The 24086-nt window shown below is 34.5% G+C and overlaps 1 pseudogene; it reads left to right on the forward strand.

Moving 5' to 3' along the window:
• Nucleotides 1-2003: 2003 nt before the first annotated feature.
• Nucleotides 2004-21813, forward strand: LOC113506434 (annotated as a pseudogene).
• The last annotated feature ends 2273 nt before the right edge of the window (nucleotides 21814-24086 follow it).

Below are 24086 nucleotides of genomic sequence, written 5' to 3' on the forward strand. Positions count from 1 at the left end.
CCACACGTACTCATTTGTGTAATTGTCAATACTGATAAAAATATAATTTGATCTTAAATTAATTTAAAATCAATTTGCTAAAGTAAATGTTCGATAAAAAAAAAATAAGTGTCTATTACTTGACACTGTAGTGATGTTGTTAATATTTATAGAATTCATTTTTATTTCAAAAAGAGTTTTAATACATATAAAAACGTGGGAATTTTTTTACGTTGCTTTAAAGGATACGCTCAAACTATTGGCCACAGATAAAGACAACAATATACACATATGAGAATGTTTACCGATTTCTGTTATTATTTTAATTTTATGTGAATTAATTTGCATAAATAATTCACTCGACATCCGCGTGTAGTATACCATGTATAACACTTTTAAGATGAATTAATGAAGCTGCATACAGTAGTTATAGAATTCATAAAGAAGTAGAAGTGTTTAACGATGAATACGTTCAACATACTCCTAAATCTAAGGTTTATTACGAAGCAAAGGGACCTTATTCATAAGACTACTAGCTTTTCGCCCGCGTCGATGTCGGTTATATCGCGTTTCCAAGAGAACTCTTCAAAAGTCCGGGATAAAAACTATCCTATGTTCTTTCTCAAGGTCAACTCTATCTCTGTACCAAAATTCATTAAAATCAGTTCAGTGGTTTAGACGTGAAAGCGTAACAGACAGACAGAGTTACTTTTGCATTTATAATATTAGTAGGGATGGTAGGGATTCATATGTATGTATGGAAAGGCTATATCTCATAAACTGCAACAGTATAATGCTGTTTTTTTTTCACAAATTGTATTTACGTTAGCAAGGAATCTTATTAAATAGAATTATCTCCGGACCATAGAAGCTTTTCTTCATAAAAGAGTTGATTTATGTAATAACGTCTTATTATCTTCCCCATAACGACCAGTTTAGTTCAGAATCTTTCCGAAGACTAATCCTCGAACTATCCAAGGACAATAATTAGATTTCATGAAGCAAGGAAAACATTTTCAAAGGCAATACGAATAAGTTGCCGAATGTTTTTATTATAACAAATTAAGGGAAATATTAAATAATAATTCGTAACATAAAAATGCGATAAAGGAGCACGTGTAGACATTACACGTGCCCGCATTGTATCCAACAACAATTATTATAATTTATAACGATTGAACTGGGGACATACGTCATTATATTTTTAATTTAACACACACTTGTCTTACAAAATTGAATAAAATAACATTATTTCAGTTAATTGTATTGGTTTTCAATTATACAAGTTTCGGAATTTGTAATTTTTTAATTTTAACTCAAAACTTGAAGCTACGACTACTCGTTAAACCTACCAATCGTTTTATCTTCTAAGCTACCGAGGTCAATTTTCTTAAGTTTAAATCCTTTCATTTTTAGAGTTCCGTAATATCCATCTTGTATTTTACTTGTTGTATTACTGGCGTCTATAAGGACGTATGAATGACTGACAGGTAAAGCCCCTACAGATAAGTCATTGGCACTGTACAAACAATTAAACAAAAACCAGTGAATCAACGGGTAAACTCCCGGATATTTTTATGGAAACCGCGTATTTGTCCACCCATTCAAAAAAGTCTTGATAACTTTTTTCTGTCTTATTACATTTTTTTAATTAACTTAAAAAATGCTTATTTTGTAGCCAAAAAAAGGCGAAAATTTCTCCCATTTCAATCCAGATTCCTTTCGGTAGAATTTGTAAATAATGGTGGGCCGAAAAGACGATAACAAGATTAAATTGATCTCTTCTTAAAAAAAAATAATTAAATAAGCTATATCCGTAAAAAAAAACAATAAAACAAAGTCTAAAGGGTTCGGATGACTTAATAAAACGAGAGTATTTACCTATAAAAGGCATGATAAATTCATAATTGATGCTAAAAGCTATGTTAGCTCAGCTGATAACCTTCGATAACCCCCAGTAGTAGTAACATGTAAAAACTAATCAAGGTCTGCGTGTGCGTTGAGTCCATTCCTCTCGGTTTACGTGAACGGTATGGCCGCGGCTTGTTAAACGGATTTGACAGAAAAATATTGTGGTGTAGTATGTTATATTGTGTAGTGCTAATAGAACAGTGAGCAAGGAATGCAGTTTAGCGTTGAAAGTGAAATTGAAACGTAATGTGTGTTTTTTTTGTTTTTTGTGATTTTGTTTTTATTGACGACGATTTCTTTTTGAAATTGTGTCTACTTTGCTAATTTAATACAAATGCTTCATATCGTTGAAGTGAAAGAAAAAATATATATTTACGTATTTATCATTATAGCGCTATAGTAATCCTGAAGGATGACCTAACTTACTGAATTGATAGTTCAAACATCTTTGAACACAATAAGAATATAATTTATATTGTTGTTTTTATAATGTGGCATTAAGAAGTACATACAACTAGAAATAATTTATGAGGCAAAATAACGTTTGCGGGGCAGCTAGTGTGTGTACAAAATGTTTGCGAATAGTCGGCAAAGAATGTCAGAAAGTGTTTTATACGTTAGAAACAATATTAATTTGTGTGTTAGGTCACCGTATAATTAAGCCAGTTGGTTATATTTGAGGAAAATCCCGTCGAAACCTATAAAGTCAATGATAAAAAGCTAAAGCGAATGCCTTACTATGAAACTTAATAGGATAAACCGGTGAATAAAACATTGAATTTTATGCAAGTATTCAATTGAAATTTACATTCTGTGTATTAGCAAATACTATCAGGTTTAATAATTATTATCCAATGTAAATAACGTGTAAACTAAGTACGTGTAAACGATGTAAACTAAATTGGGATAAGGCAGGGGAATGATGATGAATGATGTAAATAACGTGTAAACATGTGTTTTATCAAATAAATATTTTAGCTATTCGTGCATTTTAGAAACCAGTGTTGGAACTCACAATCTCAAGGAAAAAAGAAATTGGAAGTAATCTTATAGGATTTGCTATAGTAGTTTTTGTTTCTATTGTCAAAAATATGTTTTGTGAATGTCTTTTCTTTTGTGAATATTGGTCGGAATGTGAATAGGGAATACCAAAATGACATTTATTTCAAGTAGCAAGGACTAATATTTATGTTCTTCCACGGAATAAATTTGTACTGAAATGGTTGCTATGTAACTCTGTTAGATCAACGGTTATCCGCGAACCGTTCCCGACCGTCTTCGGCAATGTGGAATGATGGTGCACAGATTATAGGCAGGCAAACCCTTCATCTTCGTTCAAATTCCAATATTTCAATCCAGGTTTCCTCGCGATGCTTTTTTTTTACTATTTAAGAATGTGCATATAACTTCAAAAATTCATTAGAACTTACCCAAAAATCGCAGCATTCGAATAGAGGTTAAGGTTACCCTAACAGTTTGCTAAATAATACATAATATTTACGATTTTAGACCTTAAGGACCGACTTATCGGTGAAATGTGTGTAGTATCCGTTTAGTAGATACGGATACTTAGATAAGATGAGATTAAAGCAATCCAACAGACACAGCTTGAGATATGAAGTCAAATACCATATCTAACATTTGGTTCAAGGCTCATGAAATCTAACTAAATAATTTTTGGAGGAATATCAATAAAATCTTTTTTTTTTGAAACTGTTCAAACCTGTGCTAACAATTTTGATTACTGTAAGAGATACGCCTTGCCCCACTTCAAAACATAGACTTTTGCCTAGCACCAGTTGCAAAGTAAATATAAACCTTAAAAAACAGCTTGATCAAAAACATGCATGTAGTCTCTACATGCCAAAAGTTTTAACAAAGTTCTTTAAGTTTCTTATAACGATAAATTGCTGTTAACCTTCGATGCCGCTCTCGCCTTAGGCCTTCCTTCATATACATAATAACTTGACGCAGGACGAATAATAAAACAAGCCATTCATTATATGTTGATACAATAAATTGGACAAAACCGTCTCGTCATCGGTGTACACAGAAAAAAAACTAAAACATCCCGCCCGTACTGAGAACCTCCTTCTTGTGGTCGGATAAAAATGACAGTAGGGAAACGCTTACGTACTCTGAGAGCTAGGTTGTAGCTGTAATTTGCTAATTTAGATCAGTAATTCCTTATTTAAAAAAATACATATATACCAAAAGAAGCAGAAGCGGGTTAAATACCTACAAAACCAAAAATGCAATTTAATACCTAATTACATTTTATTATACTGCGAGACCAAAAACTAATCGACATTCGTAACATACTGAGCACAAAAAAAGAAATCTTTACTAAAACGCATCGTAACTTCCTAATTACACAAACTATGAACAACAAGCGATAATTGATTGACTTAAATTGCGATGTTGCCCCTCATTTGCAAGGAATTTTGAATCAACATTGGTGCTATTAACAATAGTTCACTTTAGATTAATGAGGTAACTGCCAACTTGTTATACGGGTAATGTCTTAACCTTCGTTCAGGTGAAGTGGACATTTATCGACACAATATATGTGGCCAGTGCTCTCCAACAGTTGTGATACGCTTAGGTAAATAAATAAATAGGCAATTGTTTACAATCAAATAGTAAATCACAGTTAGTGCGCTATATTATAACTTTTTCCAATTTATAATTGAGTAAGTCGGTTTTCTGTCACGTGATCATCAGGATTGAAAGAATAGTTGCGGATCGAATCGAAGTCGATCGACTGGATACCCTGCCGCTGCGTCACCTGATTAAGGACATCAATTACATATGTCCGAAACTTGTCTGAAAATGTCTATAAAAACGAGTTATTATTGTTATTTCAAAAAACAAATCCCTTTTTAATTTTGATTGTTTATAAAATCGAAAATCAAGTTTCCATATTTTTTTAAGGACAGAAGAATATTATTATGTTTCCTGTTCATTTTTTGACTAAAAGGCAACCACCAACACTTTTTTAACGTTCTTACACATTTTTCTTATCACTTCTATTGAAATTTATATATGACTAAAACCCATTTCCTCACAGGTCCTGGTCGCAACCAAGCGGAAGAAGACACTAAGTTACCTCATCGGGTTCGTCGCCATGGTGGTTGCTATAGCAGTGGTGGTCACTCTGGTGGTTGTCCTATCGGGCAACGAAGGAGGCGAGGCTTCGCCCATTGAAGGTCCCGATGCCCCCACGACGTACATACCACCTCCCCCTACGCAAACCACGACCGCCGCTGCGACAACCGAAGGAGACTATTCAACTTCAGAAGCACCTACAACGGAACTGCCACCTAGTCCATTAGAGCTACAGGATATTATAGATGGATTGTATTCTCCACCGTCTTTTAATGCCTCTTGGGCGTCAGGTATGTTAATTGATTATTTATAACATTGATGACGTATTGTATTGTTGTGTACTAGAACGATGAAGTTCTTAACTACCATGTTTCCGTTTTTGGGCATTTTTATCAGAAATTATCATCTATATTGTGAAGTAATTTTGAGATGCTTGAAACATTTCAATTTAAGTGTACTTCTACGGCAACAAATCTTAAAGAGCTCCCCCAGTTTGTCCAAGCAAGAACTAAGTTTTTCGGCAAACATTGATGATAAAAATGTATGCTTTTGTGGAAATTCGAGTAATACCTTTTTTTCGTGGTTTCCGCCTAAGGGAACATATCCAAAGTACCGCAAAAGTAACCAGAAAAGTTATCGTCCACAAAGGATGTTTTATCCTTATGATGCTCAAGGGTTATTCCTAGGATAACATAGGAACATAATTGAATATTTTCCCATGCAAATTGTATGGGCTAACCCAAAAGGGTATGATGATGTTTAAATATGTATAAAGATATCCACTTTCAAAACGACAATAGCAGAAGTTGTGTTGCAAATGGATGAAGAGGTGAACTCTACCAGTGAAGGGTTAATTTCGTTATTACAGTTTGAAAGAGACACTTTTTTTGTGATAGCTCCGGATGTAGATAACGGCTGAAGATTAAATGGTTATCACAATTTTAAGTTGTGACATACTTAATAGCATTATTTATTTTTTTCAAGATGACCGTTAACTAACTGTTTGTCACGTGACACTTCTGCGTCATTTTGAAGTACGTGGGCTGATTTTAAACTACAGATCCTTTGAGTTGTAGGTAGCTTTTATTTTGTAAATATCGTTTCATAAGCACTTACTTCTACACGACCTAAAATAATCTTGATTCTGAATCAACTCTTTTGATTATGTCATCGAATGTATTTTAAATTGTTACTTGTTGCATGCAATTTTATAAGGTGTTACGTAAATAAATTGATACTTGGCGTTAACCTTAATACCGGTGGGAACTGAGAGGAAACAAACGAATGTACGCCAAACGTAAAATACTATAATACTTGCTGAGTTTCTTTGGCTTTTAAAGCCTATTAAAATGTTCATTGTTTAAATCCGATGAAAAACCTATTTGTAGAGTTCTATGAAGTTGAGTCGCACGCAAAATTCCCGACCATTACTTTTTTATTGGGTACCTATTGTTGCGACATTGTCAATAGGAGTAGTATGTGTTTCCATTGACGATAATCTGTGCAAATACTCAACTTTAAAATACAAATGCTGTCAATAACCAATTCACTATACAGACTCTAGTCTCAAGTTAACCTCTGACACCAGTTTTTATTTTTAAGAATGAACCGTATTATAATTCCCGGTAATGTGTCTTTAAGAAATGAATAATGAATCCTTATTTTAGTTTGGTTAACAATACCACCAGAATATAAAAAATGATACGTTTACACAAGCGGTTACGTAGTTTCTTGGTCAAGGGAGTTGTTGAGTGCTGATTACATAATACTAATAGTGGTTTCTTAGGTTTACGCGAATGTTAGACATTGAAATGAAACGACTTTTACGGATTTTATCGCGGTTTAATTTTTGGTTTTAGTTCCCGACGTTTCGACACCTTTGCAGGTATCATGGTCACGGGCAGACTGAGATGGTGTTCGTCTTGACAGAAGATGTTGCTCGTTCTACCTTCATATTTTTAATTAATTATTTATGGTCCGACCTACGCAGTATGAGCTCACTGTGTCGTGATGTCTTGCAGCGCTGCTCTTGGGTTAGCCTTGAGTTTTTGTATTATTGGGTCCCAAGTAGGTGATATCTTCCAGCCATCTTCTCTATTGAAATTAGGGTGTTTTTTAATCTCAATAGCCTCGCGAAACATCCTTGGTAGGAATTTGGATTCTTTAGCGAGGATCTGTGGTTGATCAAATCTAATATAATGGCTGGAGCCTTCAGCATGTTCGGCGACTGCAAAGGTGTCGAAACGTCGGGAACTAAAACCAAAAATTAAACCGCGATAAAATCCGTAAAAGTCGTTTCATTTCAATACATAATACTAAATTGAGCAAAATAGCTGTAATATTTATTTAGCTGTTGTTCCAAACAGACACATTTTTTTTATTTTTGGATGCCGTCATCGGGCTTAACTTTTGTGTACGAACGTTTTTTGTCTATGCGTTAAAAATAGTTTAACTGTAACTTGTTTCAATCGCTGTGACTTATATTGTATTGTGTTTCTTCCTTGTTTATATTGTAATCGTATAAGTTTATAATTAATACAAAATGTTCGCCTAAATAAAATATCTCATTCAATTGAACAGGGAAATTTATAATAAATAAAATACTTGGTCGTAAAAAGGTCGTTCAAGTTGGTGTCAGAATGGATGGGAACACTCGTGGGAGAAAATTCGTTAATTATTTACCACTGATCTCAAAGGTAACAAAAAGGTTGCTCAAGTAAGAAAAAGTAAAAAAAACCTGCTTTCCTACCTTCTTAAGTCAAACTAGTGCTGTTGTGGGAGAGAGACGTTAGGCGCGGTTTGTAGAGCGCTGTCTCGTTTCCTTAACGGTGATACTTATTTAGAAGTATTACAAAGTTTTGTTCGTTAAAAGTTTAGTTTCGTCCCTAAATGTGGTTACAAAACTAAAACTGGAACAAGTAAATCTTAGTAAGTAATGTTATTGGAAAGTTTTGAGTTAACAAATAAACCTGAACTCTTTAGCATACGGCGATGTCAAGGACAAAATATTATTAACTACGTGCGTTTAAACTGTGTATTGTTAGTTTATTTCGATAACAATAGTATTTACACAAAAAAGGCTATTTATTTTTCAATGCAACGTTTTTTTTGATGTTTTAATTTATATAAATTGTATTTGTGTGAAACAATGCCATGAGCCGGCCATGAATTTGAAACCGTAACGAAACCGATTTTAAATAATAAAATTCTTTAATAATATATACATATTAATTTATCACCATAACAAATTTGATTAAATTAAATTAAATTAATAATTATAATATGTAAAAATATAATTTCATTTATTCCTTTTGAGGTATCGTATTCTTGACAGGCGACTGTAAATTTATTACAATTAACATGTACTGTATAGACAAGGCTTTGTAATCTACTTTAAAAAAGAAGTCGAAAAGTTCGAATCTTTCGTTTTCGAGACTTGATCAACCTTGCGTGTCTATCTACGAGTTAAAAGAAGTAAATCTTCCGGATAGAGTTTTGAAAATCTAATCATTCATTTCTCATCACATTGAATTTCACAAAAGTATTGGGTACATCCCTTTAATTTAGCAGATCAATAAAAAAATAAAGATAAAACATAATATCAAAGACGGGTTAACACCGTCACATGTTTGTAAAAGTGAACTGTACCACTTGTTTATTGATAAGTTACGTCATCATTTATTCGATTTTTCTATTCAAATACAGAAAACAATAACATTGAAGACTTGTGAAGCTGTGTACAAATGTCATTGCCCCTAATAGTGTTTTGTTTCTAAACATTTGACAAAGCAATACAGTTCTAACTCGCGGAATACTTTAAAACCGGATAAGCAGGTTTTATATATAAATGCGCATGATAACTAATGTATAACAGCCTGATGAAACGAGAACACGGAATAGAATTGTAAGGAAGTGTGCGGGTTTGAGAGTTCCGGCCGGTTTCAATGGTCGTGAATGGGATGCCCTATTTCTGCTTTAGGTTAAAAAAGGGCAATTTTCTGTGAATATCACGCGGTTTTTTTTTAAGTAAAGGACGTGTTGGTGCTTGATGTGTACTGAACTTTGTTGGTTTTCTTCTTGGTAAAGGAAAAAGGTCTATAAGTAATTTCTTCCTTAGTATAGAAATAATAATAGTATATATATATATATATATATAGTATAGTATAGAAATAATAAATAATAAAATATAGAAATAAGTATAAACAGCTAGTTATTATGTATAGGTTCATGTCTTTGACTGTAATTTACATTTGAAGATTAGCAAAAAAATGATTCATCATACAACAGTAAAAAAGACATCTTGCCAAGTTAGACAACTTTGACATATCATACAATACGAAATATACCCTATTACGCATACATTTTTGGTCTTTGCATTAACAAAAAAAAATCTTTCGAAAAATCCTTTCAAGAATTATTATTTTCTACTTTTGATATTTACTTGCAGGTAGCAAGGTATTGTTCCGAAATGTTAATGGCGATCTGGTGCAATACGACGTGGAGACCGACAGCACCATGACCCTCGTCCAGAATTCCTCACAGGTACCCATAATAAAGATACAATTTCTAATAAAATGATCTAACTTGTAGCGCTTTATAACTTTTCGAATGTTGTATGCGTTTTGAAAATATATATCATTAGCTTCCGTGTTTTTGGAGACACGTAAAAATGTAGTTCCTATGCCTGATTCCTCTTCGGACTCGTACTAGAGCTGAGATCAAGGCATCCGTTTCCTTGGTGTCAGCTCTCGTACGAGTCTGAGTAGTGAGTACGAGAGTGTATCTATGTTGGCGCACACGCTTGCACTATAATACGAGTATGCTCCGAGCACCTGGCTAGTGCCTAGAAATCTAGCCTCCGAGCAGGCAATCTGTCTGATTATCATTATTACATATTTATTAGCTATTGAGTACTAAAGAAATATTACAAGTTTCTCTTATTTACAGATCTTACAAGCATCAGGGCGAGTGAGGCAGTTGTCTGCAGACGGCAATTACGTCATGCTGGCATACAATATTGCACCGGTAAGTTATAATCACGCTAAGAACAAGTTTAATTGAACATTTTTAAAGATAGACATTCAAGCTCTTTTATTTGGTGCTCATAATATCTAGGAAGTTGTCAAATTGTAGGTACTTCGTCGCCATTTTATGGATGCCATCTTGAATCATAACAAATATTACATTAGACATAGCTAAGAACTCTCCGTAGATTTAAGCCCAAAGCAAAAAATACAATATCAAAATCGGTTCATCTGTTCGGGAGCTACGATGCCACATAGAGACTCGTTTTTGCATATTTGTAGTAAATAGCTTTGGGTTAGTAGTAAATAACTGTAGTTAGTAGTAGGCGTCAATAAAGTAATGTTTTAAATTGTACAGAAACGACATATCTGTAAACATACGGTTCTATAGTAAATACATATTAGTTGGAAACTAATACACAAGGCTGAATATAGTTGGTATCAATCTTTCGAAACGCCAAACCATTATAATTTACACGTCAATGAAAATTCAATTTGTTTATAACATTACTAAGATAGTTAAATTTTATTTCTAACCAATTAATTATATTTTTAATTCCATTATCCTGGCATTGTTTAACAATGCCATAATAATCTACTTAATTAGGGTTAATTTAATTAAGTTAAGCTCCTTGTGATTTACTCACATAAGTAGGTACATATATATAAACGCACCTAAGTTTCTAACATCTAGATCTTATTTCCCGAATGGATTTTTATTACTATATATATTAAACAACTCGCTGTTGCCCGCGACTTCGTCCCCGTGGGTAGAAGATATAAGTTACGACTTATACCTGCCCTGTATTTTTCACATTTTCCATTGTATCTTCGCTCCTATTAGTCGCAGCGTGATGGTTTATAGCCTAAAGCCTTCCTCGATGAATGGTCTATTCAACACAAAAAGATTTTTTCAATTTGGACCAGTAGTTCCTGAGATTAGCGCGTTCAAACAAACAAACTCTTCAGTTTTATATATTAGTATAGATATGCTTCATAAAATTCCATGAGTTATTTTAAAACGTAAACGAAAATAAAATCATATTTTTAATTCTCGCTTAAACTTGAGAAACATTACTAAAACCGTTACAACAGCTATTAGAACTCGCAAATTGCTTTTTCATACTGCAAACAAACCTTTAAGGCAAACATTAAAAGCGATGTCAACGAAAATTCGTAACTCCTGATTCGAAATAAAAACACGTTTGGTAAATATACGGAGAGTTGACAAAGGTGCTGTCGAGAGGCGAATCACAAACATTCACAGTTCAACGGTTCTGTCGGCCTAGTTTTCAGTAGATTGAACACTAGCTTCACTCATTAGTATAGCTGAAAAGTCGATAGAGAAGAACATTATTCGTCATCTTCGATTTATTTGATGCTAATTTAATCCTTGTGTCGCTGGGATTTGACAGAATTTAAGGCACATATACGAAGACCCCAGATCGAATCCCCGACACGGTATCCGTGGAGTCACATTCATTTTACTCTTTAACCAAAAAGCAATTGACAAAGAAGGTATACTGTATAGTTTTGGGTTGGGTTTATGGAGTTTCTTACCGTTCCTTCTCCATAAGAGTGACATTTTGGAAACGCGCAACTAGAGCCGTCACCTTAAAGTTTTAAAAGTGTCTGGAAAACGGCCTATTTGAAATATAAAAACTTTTAGATTACTAGATTTTCATGTTGAAAAAAAAATATTTTTAAACCAAAACTATACCCTTCGTTGCTCGACTGCTTAATAACAATATTTAAACAATATCTATAATCAATAAAAAAATGAAACAATCCTTTATGTTTAGAGTGTTTTTCGATATTTTTCGTCCTTACCTTATTTTCACCGTAGGTAATGCCTTCCATTTTGTGACTTAACCATATTTTATAGCAATTCAGAATTCTATTACAAAAATGATAGGAAGCAATAAGACTAACTAATAACTTTCAAACTAAAAATCAAACAATCCAAGTTACAAGTGTTACAAGACTCCTAAATAAGTTATCCAAACTAACTTGTTTGCACAGCTGGTGCATTAAAGATTCTTCTCGAGAAACAAGACTTGTGAACGAGGAACAAGTTGCCTCTCAAGTGAGAACATAAGAATCTAAGTTTTACCAGCACACGAACTGCATTGGCCTGGTTTTGTAAATTGACCCAATTTGACAATTGGATTTTCTGATAGTCAATGCCTTTCGAAATATTGGAAGCGACTCGTTAGTTGCCAAAGGGAATGAGAAACGTCAATGTTACTCATTGAATAACTTTGTATGTTTATATTTTCCACAATATTATTTATCATGTTGTGAAAAAAAGACGGAGCAATCATACAAAAAATACATAAAAGTAGTAAATTTATTATTTCTTATAATAACTATCGTGAGACTGATTCATTATTAAATGATGTAACGGTTTACTCACGCGTATTTACCGGGGTCGCCCGACTAGTTTCAACCCCAACTGGTGTCCTAAGTAAGTTAAGGCAGCGGCCGGGTCAAGAGAACTGACTCGTTATCATTAGCTATTTAGTACCAATCACGAAAGTTATTATAGTAAGGTGCATTCGATATTAATTTATCATGAGATTTTGAAGATAACTCTTTTTGTCACTATTTGGTAAAGATATAGATTACACTAATCCATTATCATTTTGTTGTTATTTCGTCTATATTTCATGCAAATGTCTACGTCAATACAGATAGCACTATAAAACAATTTTTATTACAGTCTTGACGTCTTACGAGTTTATTCAGATGGCTGTTTTCTATTTCGATGAATGTGTAGTAAAACCCAGGGAAAAATGTTATTATGAAATGTATACAAATTGAAATTGTAGCACCAAAATTATTGCCGAAGAAAATGATAGCTCATAATTATGGTGAAAAACCGGCCAAGTTCGAGCCAGACTTGCGACACTGAAAGTTCTACAAATATGACAGCTGACCTTTAGTAATATGGTCCCGTTCTTACCCTCTGGATACTTTGGCTAGATAAGCCAAACACCATTCCAATTGGTCTCTACACAAAGAGTTCAAATGTTTTTTCGTCCATTACCAAATCTTTTAATTTTCCAGGTTTACAGATACAGTTTCCTCGCTCGGTACGCAGCTGTGAACATTCAATCCAGTACACCAGTGGACATCCTTCCTCCGGAGATCGATGCCGAAGAGGCTTTCCTCCAGAACCTCGTATGGGGCCCGTCAGGAACTGCCCTGGCCTTCGTATACAGAAACAACATCTACTACCAGGAGAGCCTGACTGCTGTTCCAAGGCAAATTACTACTACTGGACAGCTGAATGTCATCTACCACGGCATCCCTGATTGGGTTTATGAAGGTTGGTTTATTGTATTTAAATTGTTTTATATAAATCTTTGTTATTGAAGCTTGAATTTGAGTGACAGCGACACACAAACGTATCTTTTTTTTCCACGGCGAGAAAGAAGGCATCCACTTAATTTGTTAAATAGTGAAGAGTGAGCTAATCATCATTCCGTCTATGTTGTGCTAAAATTTAAAACTAGCTGAGGCTTATTACTATAATGTCGTTTCATTTTGTTCTGGATTGCGTAATTTGTTATTGGACAACATGTGCATAACCATATTTTCCGCCAATCCTCTGACATAAATTTTAGTATCCTAAACAAAAATATTACAAAATTGTTCCCACTTTTCAGAGGAAGTATTCGGTTCAAGCAATGCTATCTGGTTCTCGACGGACGGCACCAAGATGGCGTACGTGACTTTCGACGACTCCGGCGTCAGAGTCATGAGGGTCCCTCACTACGGCGTGCCTGGATCGGTGAACTACCAGTACACACAGCATCACGAAATCCGATACCCTAAGGTAATCTTCAATGTATTTTTGAATTTGATTTTAGTATCTTCCGCTTCGATTGAACACAAATTTTAATGTTTTTTTTTCGGCCATCGATATTAAAACTAGAAACTTAACTTTTCTTCCTTAACTAAGTTTGATCAAAAATGGGAAAAGCTTTGAACTTTTTTGCTAAAATTGATCAAAGTTTTTAATTCGTTGATGAACTAGTTTGTATTCCGTATCAATAAGGTAAGTCAAACACACCAACATGCTTAATAACTTCGGCTTTGTGATACATATACAATTTAATCCAATTATTAAATGCTATACAGACCTTTATACAATGTACGCTAACTTAGAAGTTAATAAGTTCTAAGTTAAACAGAACACAATCGCACCAAGTTTCCCAAACTGCATTACTCCAGTGAAATGATCAGAAATTCGAATGTAGGCAAGTTATAATGAACTGTTATCGGCAGTAGCTCAACTTCATACAATATTGACAACTCAGTTACTTGTATTAATTTCAACACTCGGTTCAAGTTAAGGGGAATAGAATCAAAGACTAGCTTGAATTTATTATCATTTACAGCATAAAGAAACCTGTAGCCTATATAGATCTGCATTGTTTAGCGAAGGGCAGTCCCTAACCATTATAAACAGCCGAGTCAAATCATGGAAGCTTAACAGATGGAAAAAAAGACAACATCGTTAATTGCTATGCCAATTCAATCTTAAGGTAGCATCACTTAGAATTTGTGGAAAAATCATTTCAACATACTATTGCAACACCTACCAGTACCACTCGATTTTTTTGGTAAACTAGGATGGTATTCGCATTGAAACTAAATAAGGCTATATACAATATCAATTCGAATAAGGCAGTAATCGCGATTGCGGATAACACGATAAAGCGAATATTATTCCACTTTAAATTAAGTTAATAAAGCTTTAGTGAAAGGGCATATAACTCGTTTGGAACAGTGCCCAATACAATTATTAATACTGACATTTTGAGTAAAAGGATCCTTGCTAGTTATTGATGGGTAACATTCTGATAAAACTTTTTTATTCAATTAAAAATCATACAAGGAAAAACCTTGTATGATTGTATGATTTTGTTGGGGTCTGTGTTACTTTTAAACATGTATCTATAAACCTTTATTTATTTGACCTGAATTTGCTTTGATATTTACTTAGGATCCGCATCTGTTGAAAAAACTTATATTTTCCTTGTCGCAGAAGTGCTTTTCAAGTACTTTTATAGATTATAAAAAATATATTGCGAAGAAATAAAATCCTTTCAAACACTCAGCTTCAAGAAAGTTGATGTAACTATAAATTAATTAGTCTTAAGTAAGACTGACTAGGAAACAGTTAAAAAGACCTAATAAACTTTAGTTAAGGGCCATATTAATAGATTCCAAACTTTGTCAATGCCCAAAAGTACTGTCATGCAGCACCTTAGCATTCACAGTTATGAAGTTACAAAAGTCAGTCCAAAATAACAATTACTCATTCTTCACTTATATTAATTTTGCATTTGAAACATCACCTTAAGCAAAAGCATTTAAGAATTGTATCATACAAGTGAAAGTGAAATGTATATTGGAGTCGATCGTCCGACGGGGCACCGGAGATCGAGGCTGCTCGGTCGCTACACGCCGATAATCTTCAGATCAAACAGATAGGACACGTTCGTCATAATGCGGAGATTGAAACTAGAGCGAAAATTGTGTTTTAGTTCTCAAAGTATCGAGAGCTTCTGTTGAAGTGTATGCACAAGTGGGGATGGGTGGAAATGGAATGACTGTTGGTTGGGCAATTGGATATAATATGGAACTTTTAAAAAAAATGGAATGTCAATAGTTGAGATTTGGAACTTTGTAACAGTAACTTCACTATAGTAAGAACTTATTCATTTTTCGTCACTATGTCAGTGGTCGACATTAACAAATATGCGACAGGTATTAATAAGTAAGATTGATGAGAGATTTGTATAATGTTCATTTCACATATTATCTAATGAGTCTTAATACAACAAGCCAGCCAATCCTTGGCATAAACGAGTTATAACGGGAGTAATTTGACATATAGTAATAGTAACACACCAACTTTATCTTGGGATTCAAGTTTATTAAGTAACAAAAGTTTTTTGGCAGAATTGATCCAACTGTAGTTCTTATGAAGCGTTATACCACACTTTACTAGAAAAGTACACATGTTGTATGTATAAATTAATTTGGCTAAGGTTCCGATACACGATTTTTTTAAACATATTCTTTTCACACTTTTAAAAGGCATTGGCATCTCATCGATACCTAATATTTTAATGCTGCCGTCCATGGACCAACCATTGTATATTTATTACTTATATTGCTCTGAACGTGACAATTGATGGTTCTACGGCATTAGTTATTGATTCTATATCATTTTAATGGAAAGTACTTTTAAAATTGTAAATATTAAGTACTAAGCAAGATTCTTAAATAATAAATTCTCCTGATTATTATGATACTGATAAAAAGTCCTTACGATACTCCTTACTGATCTGAAGTCCTTGCTAATTTTTACATCAGAGATTCTCAACATGGAGTTGATTCAATTGAACCATTAAGCATTTTGTTGTTTTACTTTTCAGTCTGGTACCGACAACCCGACAGTTAGTGTTACACTGTTGGATCTTCAGTCTAACCAGCCCACGACCTACCCAGCCCCTACTGACCTCAACCAGTAAGTATTGAACCTTAAGAAAACTTCCCATATTTTTTTTCTTTGATGATGCCTATGATTGTTAATTTCGAAGTTTCCGCTAATTCGATCAGCATTATCTCCTATGGAACGTTCCACGTTGGATCCCACTAAACACGAAGTGTCGCAGGTTCGATCCCCGCTTATCATAGCAAACATAATAGCAAAAGCATTTTGCGATACATGAATGCTTGTCCCGAATGTGTTTTTGCAGCAGGCATGACTGTTTTTGAAACCCCCGAGATAAAAGGATTTCATAACGTGGGAGTGGTTAAAAAATACTACGAGCATTAATCATCAAAAGTAGTATCAAAGTTATAACAAGTTTTTTTTTATTCCAGGCCCATTCTCAAGACAGTGAGATTCGTGAACAAGGACACTATCGCCCTCATGTGGACGAATAGAATACAGACAATCCTCAGAGTACAGCTCTGCACAATTGGACAGAGTACTTGCACACTGGTATGTTGCATAACCATGCATTGCAACATTGGCTTTTTTACTTTTAAACATTGATCATAGTGTAATGAATAACATTGATTGTAATGAAAACAGTTGGCTTATGTCACATGCGCTTTCTATGTCAAGTCATTTCCTGTTCTAGTATATTTTGTAGCTTGTATCTGGCTCTTTCTAATAGATTTTTTTATCTATGCGGAATTAAATCACCTCTCAGATCTGGCCTGAGAGGTCTGAACATTGAAAAGACTAAACTTATTTACGGCCTATAATTTGCTACAATTATTTACTTTTTAATTACTTTCATTTGTGACTTCTCATAGATTTACCAGTATGAGGAAGTTGACGGCTGGATCGATAACATTCCCTTGTTCTTCAACGAGGACGGCACTTCTTTCATCACCATTTTACCTCAAGTGAGTATGAGTATGCATTTATCTCAGATTATTGTATTTATTTATGTATTTCTGTTAACTGAGTTAATAACGGGATCCAAAAACCTATGTGCTGAAAGTACATTATTACTAACGCCATCTATATAAGTTTTGGAGAACTCATGTCCGCACTATACCTCTTCAGACGTGTTTTTTATCCATGTAAGAACGAAACAAACATTTGTTTAGTTAAGTGTACGCGTTAATTTTGCGTGCTACATGTAGATGGCAACTATCCATTAATAAGTACCAATGATGATATCGACAAATCCATTTCTTAAACTTAAAATGAATTTAAAAGCCCATGAATAAAGACTATCTTTGTCTATACCCTGTTTAATTTTTCATTGCTCGCAATTTTAGGCTGTTGATGGAGTCCGGTACAAGCAAATCGTGCAGGTATCTGAACCATCCGGTACCCCAAACCGGCTTGTGGACCGCACAGAACCGCATCAACCTGGCTCACACCGTGCTGGAGATCCTCACTTGGACTTACGATGATGTCATGTAAGTTTCATGTACTTACTTTTACTTTATGAGAAAATAACAATCATGAATAAAATAGAAGAGATTGGAATCAAAACAAGAACAAGTCTTCCTTTCATTTTCATATTAATTTCTTACGTTAATATGATATAGCTTTATTATTTAACAAAAATAACTTCAATGTTTGGTTTCGTTTGAAACCTAGTAGAGACATCTAGTTTATAAGTCAGCAATCGGTTTTACTTCGTGCTTCTAGGAGTACGTGATAGATGGCGCTTATAAGTACTGATCAAACTTTTAAACGTGGTACAATTATTTTATTGGAAATCTCATTATGCAATATTTAATGTTTAATGTTGTAATACTTTACGTATAGTTGGGATAAGCCTCTGTTTCATATGTTTTTTCAAGCAGATCAGATTGATACTTTTGCTCATCTGATCTTTTTTTGATTACTATTTTGTTGGATCTGATTAGATCCGATATTGGCCAGAGATAGCTCTTTGATAGTCCTCCATAAGATCTTCAGTTCAAGTTTTATTCAACACTTTCTCTATATAAAACTCTACATACTTTATTCTAGCTGGTACAAGGCCACCAGCGTAGAAGACTCGGCTGAGCAGCACATCTACTCTTCGAACGCCAGCGGCGTGACGTGCTTCACGTGCAACATCCGTCGCGAAGACGGAGGCGAGTGTCTCTACAACGAGGCTGAAATCACAGACTCCGGGGACTGGATCAGCATCAACTGCGCTGGACCTGATGTACCTCAAGTCTTCATTTATAACACTGTGAGTTTAAATATTTAACGGCAGTTTGAAATTGGTACAGTTGGGAAATGGTTTTGTGACTCTATCTGGAACGTTCTTTCGTCTACTCTGAAAGTCGAATGATGTTCATCTAAAATATTATGCATCGAAGTACAGTATATCAAAAACTAAACTATGTGATCTTGCTTTACAAGTCTATGCTTGGGCTCAAATAGTATTCGAAGTAATACTGAAAAGGATCACAATATCAATTTTTGTCAGAACACGAGTAGTCTCTAGTAATTTGACTCAAAATTTTCTAAACCCAACAATTCCTAAAACCGCTAAACAACTCTTTTGCAGAACGGCACTCTGGTGCACATATGGGACGACAGCGCGGAGCTGTCTGCCGCGGTGTCGGGGCGCGTCCTGCCGACCACCATCCGCCTCGCCGTGCCCACCAGCGTGGGGCTGCCTGCCGCCGACGTGCACATCCAGGCTCCTGTCGACTACCAGAACAGAACTAATGTACCGCTGCTTGTCTACGTGTGAGTATAATACTTATTAAATTAAAATATTTTGGCTTGATAGATCACGTAAAACAAAATTCATCTAATGGTGAAAGAATTTGGTATGAAGAGCAAAATACCATTCATTTGTTCCGGGTGCGAAACTATGTATATTGCAAAGAGTGTTGTTCTGCTTTTGAAACTAATATTATTTTTGTAAAGCTATCAGTGTTCTACTGCAGGGCAAATCTTTAAATGTGTTTCTGATTTCATTAATTTCTTAAATTGTTCCCATCAATTTAATTATTTTTATGCTTAAGCTGTCTTACTTAAATGTTCCCTCATTTTTTGCTACTACTTTGCGATTTGCACATTCTTCTACAATGTATAATATTGATTCCAGTTATGGAGGTCCCGACACAGCTCTAGTCACCAAACAATGGAGTCTAGACTGGGGCAGCTCTCTAGTCAGTCGCTGGGGCATCGCCATCGCTCACATCGACGGCCGAGGCTCTGGTCTCCGCGGAGTCACCAACATGTTCGCACTTAACAAGAAACTGGGTACCTTCGAGATTGAAGACCAGATCTCCGTCACCAAGTGAGTACATATCTCTTCAAATCAAAACACAACGACACTTCCACTCTAGCTACTTCTGGATGTAATTTTTGTCAAAGATGTTGTGGGTACTTAGTTAAATAAGAACGACGCTCTATTTCATTAAGAGGTCTTCATTAGGAAAGTTTAATTCCTTCCATTGTAAAGTTAATTTAAAATTAATCAAAATTAGAATATGGACTAAACCACATTTTTCTCCTATAGATACTTGCAAGAAAACTTTTCGTGGTTGGATGCCAACCGCACGTGCATCTGGGGCTGGTCGTACGGCGGTTACGCGGCCAGTAAGGCTCTGGCTGAGGGCGGGAACGTGTTCCGCTGCGCTGCTGCCGTTGCCCCTGTTGTCGACTGGAGGTTCTACGGTACGAAACCTTAAGGATATTTTGTTTTACTTTCTATAAGTTCGACTTCTGAAAAACCTTCTTGGTAATTGATCAGGGCTAGCTTAAGTCCGCTGACTTATATTTAGAACTGAACCTGGTCACTTTAGACCATATCCTTTCCTTGTTTAACTAGTTTTCAATGATTAAGCCAAAATGTACGTTTCAACAAACATTATGTTAATTGAACAAAATCTTTGTTTGCAGACACGATTTACACGGAACGTTACATGGACTTGCCATCAACAAACGCTGAAGGTTACGCCGTATCTTCTCTGCTCACTGAACAAGTGGTAAGTGTCTTTCAGCTTTCTCAAGTTTATAATTTTATCTATTACAGTAAAAAAGAAGTTTTGATATTGATTTCCGTTTTCTGTGATTGAAACTTCGCTTCGAAAAATAGTTTTCCGTTTGGCCTGTAACCTTTTTCGAGTGTATCATACATTTGATATATTAGGAAGATGCTGACAATATTTCCTTTGCGTTGCGCAGGCGGATGCTCTTCGTGACAAGAGCTACTTCTTGATTCACGGAACAGCTGACGACAACGTGCACTACCAGCACGCCATGCTGCTTTCACGGTTGCTGCAAAGGCGAGACGTTTACTTCACACAGATGGTGAGTCTATAAGTCACTGTTTCTATAAGTTAAGCCTTTATTGATGTGTGGCTTTTTTGGGCCATAGCTGGCCTAACCACCACATTTTTATACTGTTGAAGTGTTATAGTAGAAGAGGATATATTTTGTTTGAAACATTTGAAAATATTCACCTGAAGAAACCCTATATTCACCCCCACATTCAGTACCTATACTTCTTATAAACGATAAAAGCTTAAAGTTTAAATATTCAGGTAAACGTCGTTCAACATAAGCCATCAACGTATCGCAAACACCCATCGACATAAAATTTAGGAGTTGAAAGAACACAATCTCAAAAGCGATGTTCAAAAGTTTCGCACTTAGAAACGTCGAGAAGTAATGCCTGTGGAAATATCCGCTCGTTTATATAAATAATGGGTTCTAGAACATTCGCTGGCTCAACAGATCGCACCCTTGGGACGATCGTTATTGTACCGGCTTGATATACTGCAGGTACCGGGAGAGAACCCGACCTTAGGTAGCACTTCTCACATCGATATTACGGAATAATATGAATCATACTGTACCTAATAGGTTTAATAAAATTTCAGCCCAAAATCTGGGACAATTTTTTTGGTATATTTTACTCCATAAGAATAGCTGAGATAAATTTTTAGACACATTATATTTTTTAAAACACCTTTGTATACTCTAAAACACATTTGGTATAGCGTTCATTCCTCAAAAGGAATTTAAGTTTAGAGAACTATCGACATACACAAGTTTTGTACCTAAAGTTTTTTTCTATAAAACCTACATATATTTTATTTCTTTTTTCCCATCCCCAGAGCTACACAGACGAAGACCACGGCTTAGTCGGCGTCAGGCCGCATCTCTACCACGCACTAGAAAAGTTCCTTGAAGAGCACTTACAATAATACATTCCAAATACGCTCAGTGATACCTCCTAGCAGATGTACTAACGTATTTTGATATTCAAATAAATGATATTAAGAAAATAGAACAATAATAAAACAGTATTTCGATTTAGCGGTTTTTAGAATGAATAGATTTAATAGTTATTAAATCTACTTAAACTTACTCAACTAAGTTTCCGTTCACTTAATAATATTTTGCTCCGCGCCGGAAAATGGTGGAATATTAAAACAATTGCTCAAATAAAACAACATGCAGTATATCAAAATAATATTTTAATGTTGTAATAAATATAAAATCAATTACAAGAAAAATCTAAAATCTTAAAGACATATTTTATTTATTTTTATTTCCTTAGATTTATAACAAAAATGAAAGATTTATTAATGTTTATAAAAGGAAATAAATTAATTTATATAAAACATACACAGTTACCTGTCTTCTAGCGCAATAATTTAAATAATAATAAATTATTTTACGATTCGTGTAAATAATTTTAACAATAGTGTTTGAGAATAAAGTTTCTTAAAGTTGCCAATGTTAGTATGAAACAGGGTTTTCTGTACTTTTTAGTTATTCAGAATACCTACTTATTTATGTAAATCAAACATTTTACGAAATAATTCGTTCTATGTATAGTATCAATGAATATTGATTTTGTTTGTAAATATATTAAGTACTTTAAGTACAAAACATCTAATATAATAAATGTGTTTTCTACAATTTGGACTTTATTTTTTTAGTTTACAACAAGAGACTTACAAACCGAGAACTTTCCTGTTTTAATAGACGTTGAAAATGAATAAAACCTCCTTAATGAGTTCCTGGCATAGAATTAATAGCCGAACGAGTATAGCTGAAACTAAAATTTTCAAGTTGCCGTTACTTTTCATACAAAGTAGAGATGTAACATTTAAGAGCGTCTTAAAATTAACTACCCTTAACAATCAACCGTAAGTTAATAATGTATTTATTTTTAATAATATTCTCGTCGTTTCATTTTTAGAATTTCGTATTTAAAGGGTATAAACTGAAACCTGTTGCTTAGGCTCCTCAGCCTGTCCGTCCGTCATCAATCTGCATCTTATGAACCGTGATAGCTAGAATGTTGAAATTTTCGCGGGTGGTGTAGTTTTGTTGCCACTATAACAGCAAATTTCTACTAAAAAGGGACTTAAACTTGTTGGTAGTTAACGAAAGTTGTTGGAAGTTAGGTTATCCACAAATTGATTTGCCACACAACCGATTTTTCCATATACCTGTACAGAACCCTGTGCCGCAACTTTGACTCAGACTCTTCAGACTCAGACAGATTTTTTATTGTCCTTTAAATGACTCATATGATTTAAACGACCCCTTTTACATAACAATGCGGCCCGTATTTCACACGTTCATGAGTTAAAAGCCTATTCCGGCATGTCAGATGCCATTACCGGTAGAAATAAAAAATCACTTAGACTCCATTTTCTTTTCACGAGGAAGTGATTTCTTAATGGTTTTTATATCCTGACAAAGAGTGTTTTGTATGCTTCAGTGGACAACAATAATGAAGGAAATGAAAGTTAAAATGAGACTGAGATTTTTGATATTATTCGGATGTTGAATCGTACAGTCATCAAATGGTGTTTTCGATAGGGTATTTGCGTAGAATTTCTGATTTTAATAATTTTAATCGCCAACAGTAAGTGTACATCTCATCGGTTGACGTTTATTCATCGGTCAAAGTCATTTAGGTATTTCGGAGACTCATAAACATTTAAATCAGATGCACATGTAGACACTCAGATTCAGAACAAGCATTTATGGATCTTCCACATTATTTGTCCTACCCTGTGACAAGTCATACTTTGTTGATTGGGCATGGTGACCTTGACCACTTGACTATTCATGTAGACGTTACTTCTTTGTAATATATGTATGGCCATAGATAATTGCTTTTACAAATGAGAGTTAATATAAATCTCATACTTATGCAGATTATAACTACTAGTAAAAACAAAAGAGAAATCAACAACATTCCCAGTACAAATAGCATTTACATATTGCAATATTTGATTAAATCCCAAAGCAACTAAAGATTTCTCCCCCCATTCATAAACTCTTAAATGAGGACTTTTGCCATTGTGCAAGGAAGATACCACCACGCGTTATATTGCGCTGTCTCGTTTACAAGATTGTGACGGTCCTGTTTAGTGCTCATAGTACAGGTCTTAAACAATGGATATAGAGGAAGTGTTTGTTGTATGCACGTAAAATGGAACAAGTAATGTTATGAATAAATAATGCATGAGCAGCCAATCAGAAACAGGATTGCAATTAGTTTGATTTATGTTTGCAGTGCTTCTAATTTT

The sequence above is a fragment of the Trichoplusia ni genome, chromosome 2, assembly GCF_003590095.1.
Source record: "Trichoplusia ni isolate ovarian cell line Hi5 chromosome 2, tn1, whole genome shotgun sequence".
In the NCBI taxonomy this organism is placed as follows: domain Eukaryota; kingdom Metazoa; phylum Arthropoda; class Insecta; order Lepidoptera; family Noctuidae; genus Trichoplusia; species Trichoplusia ni.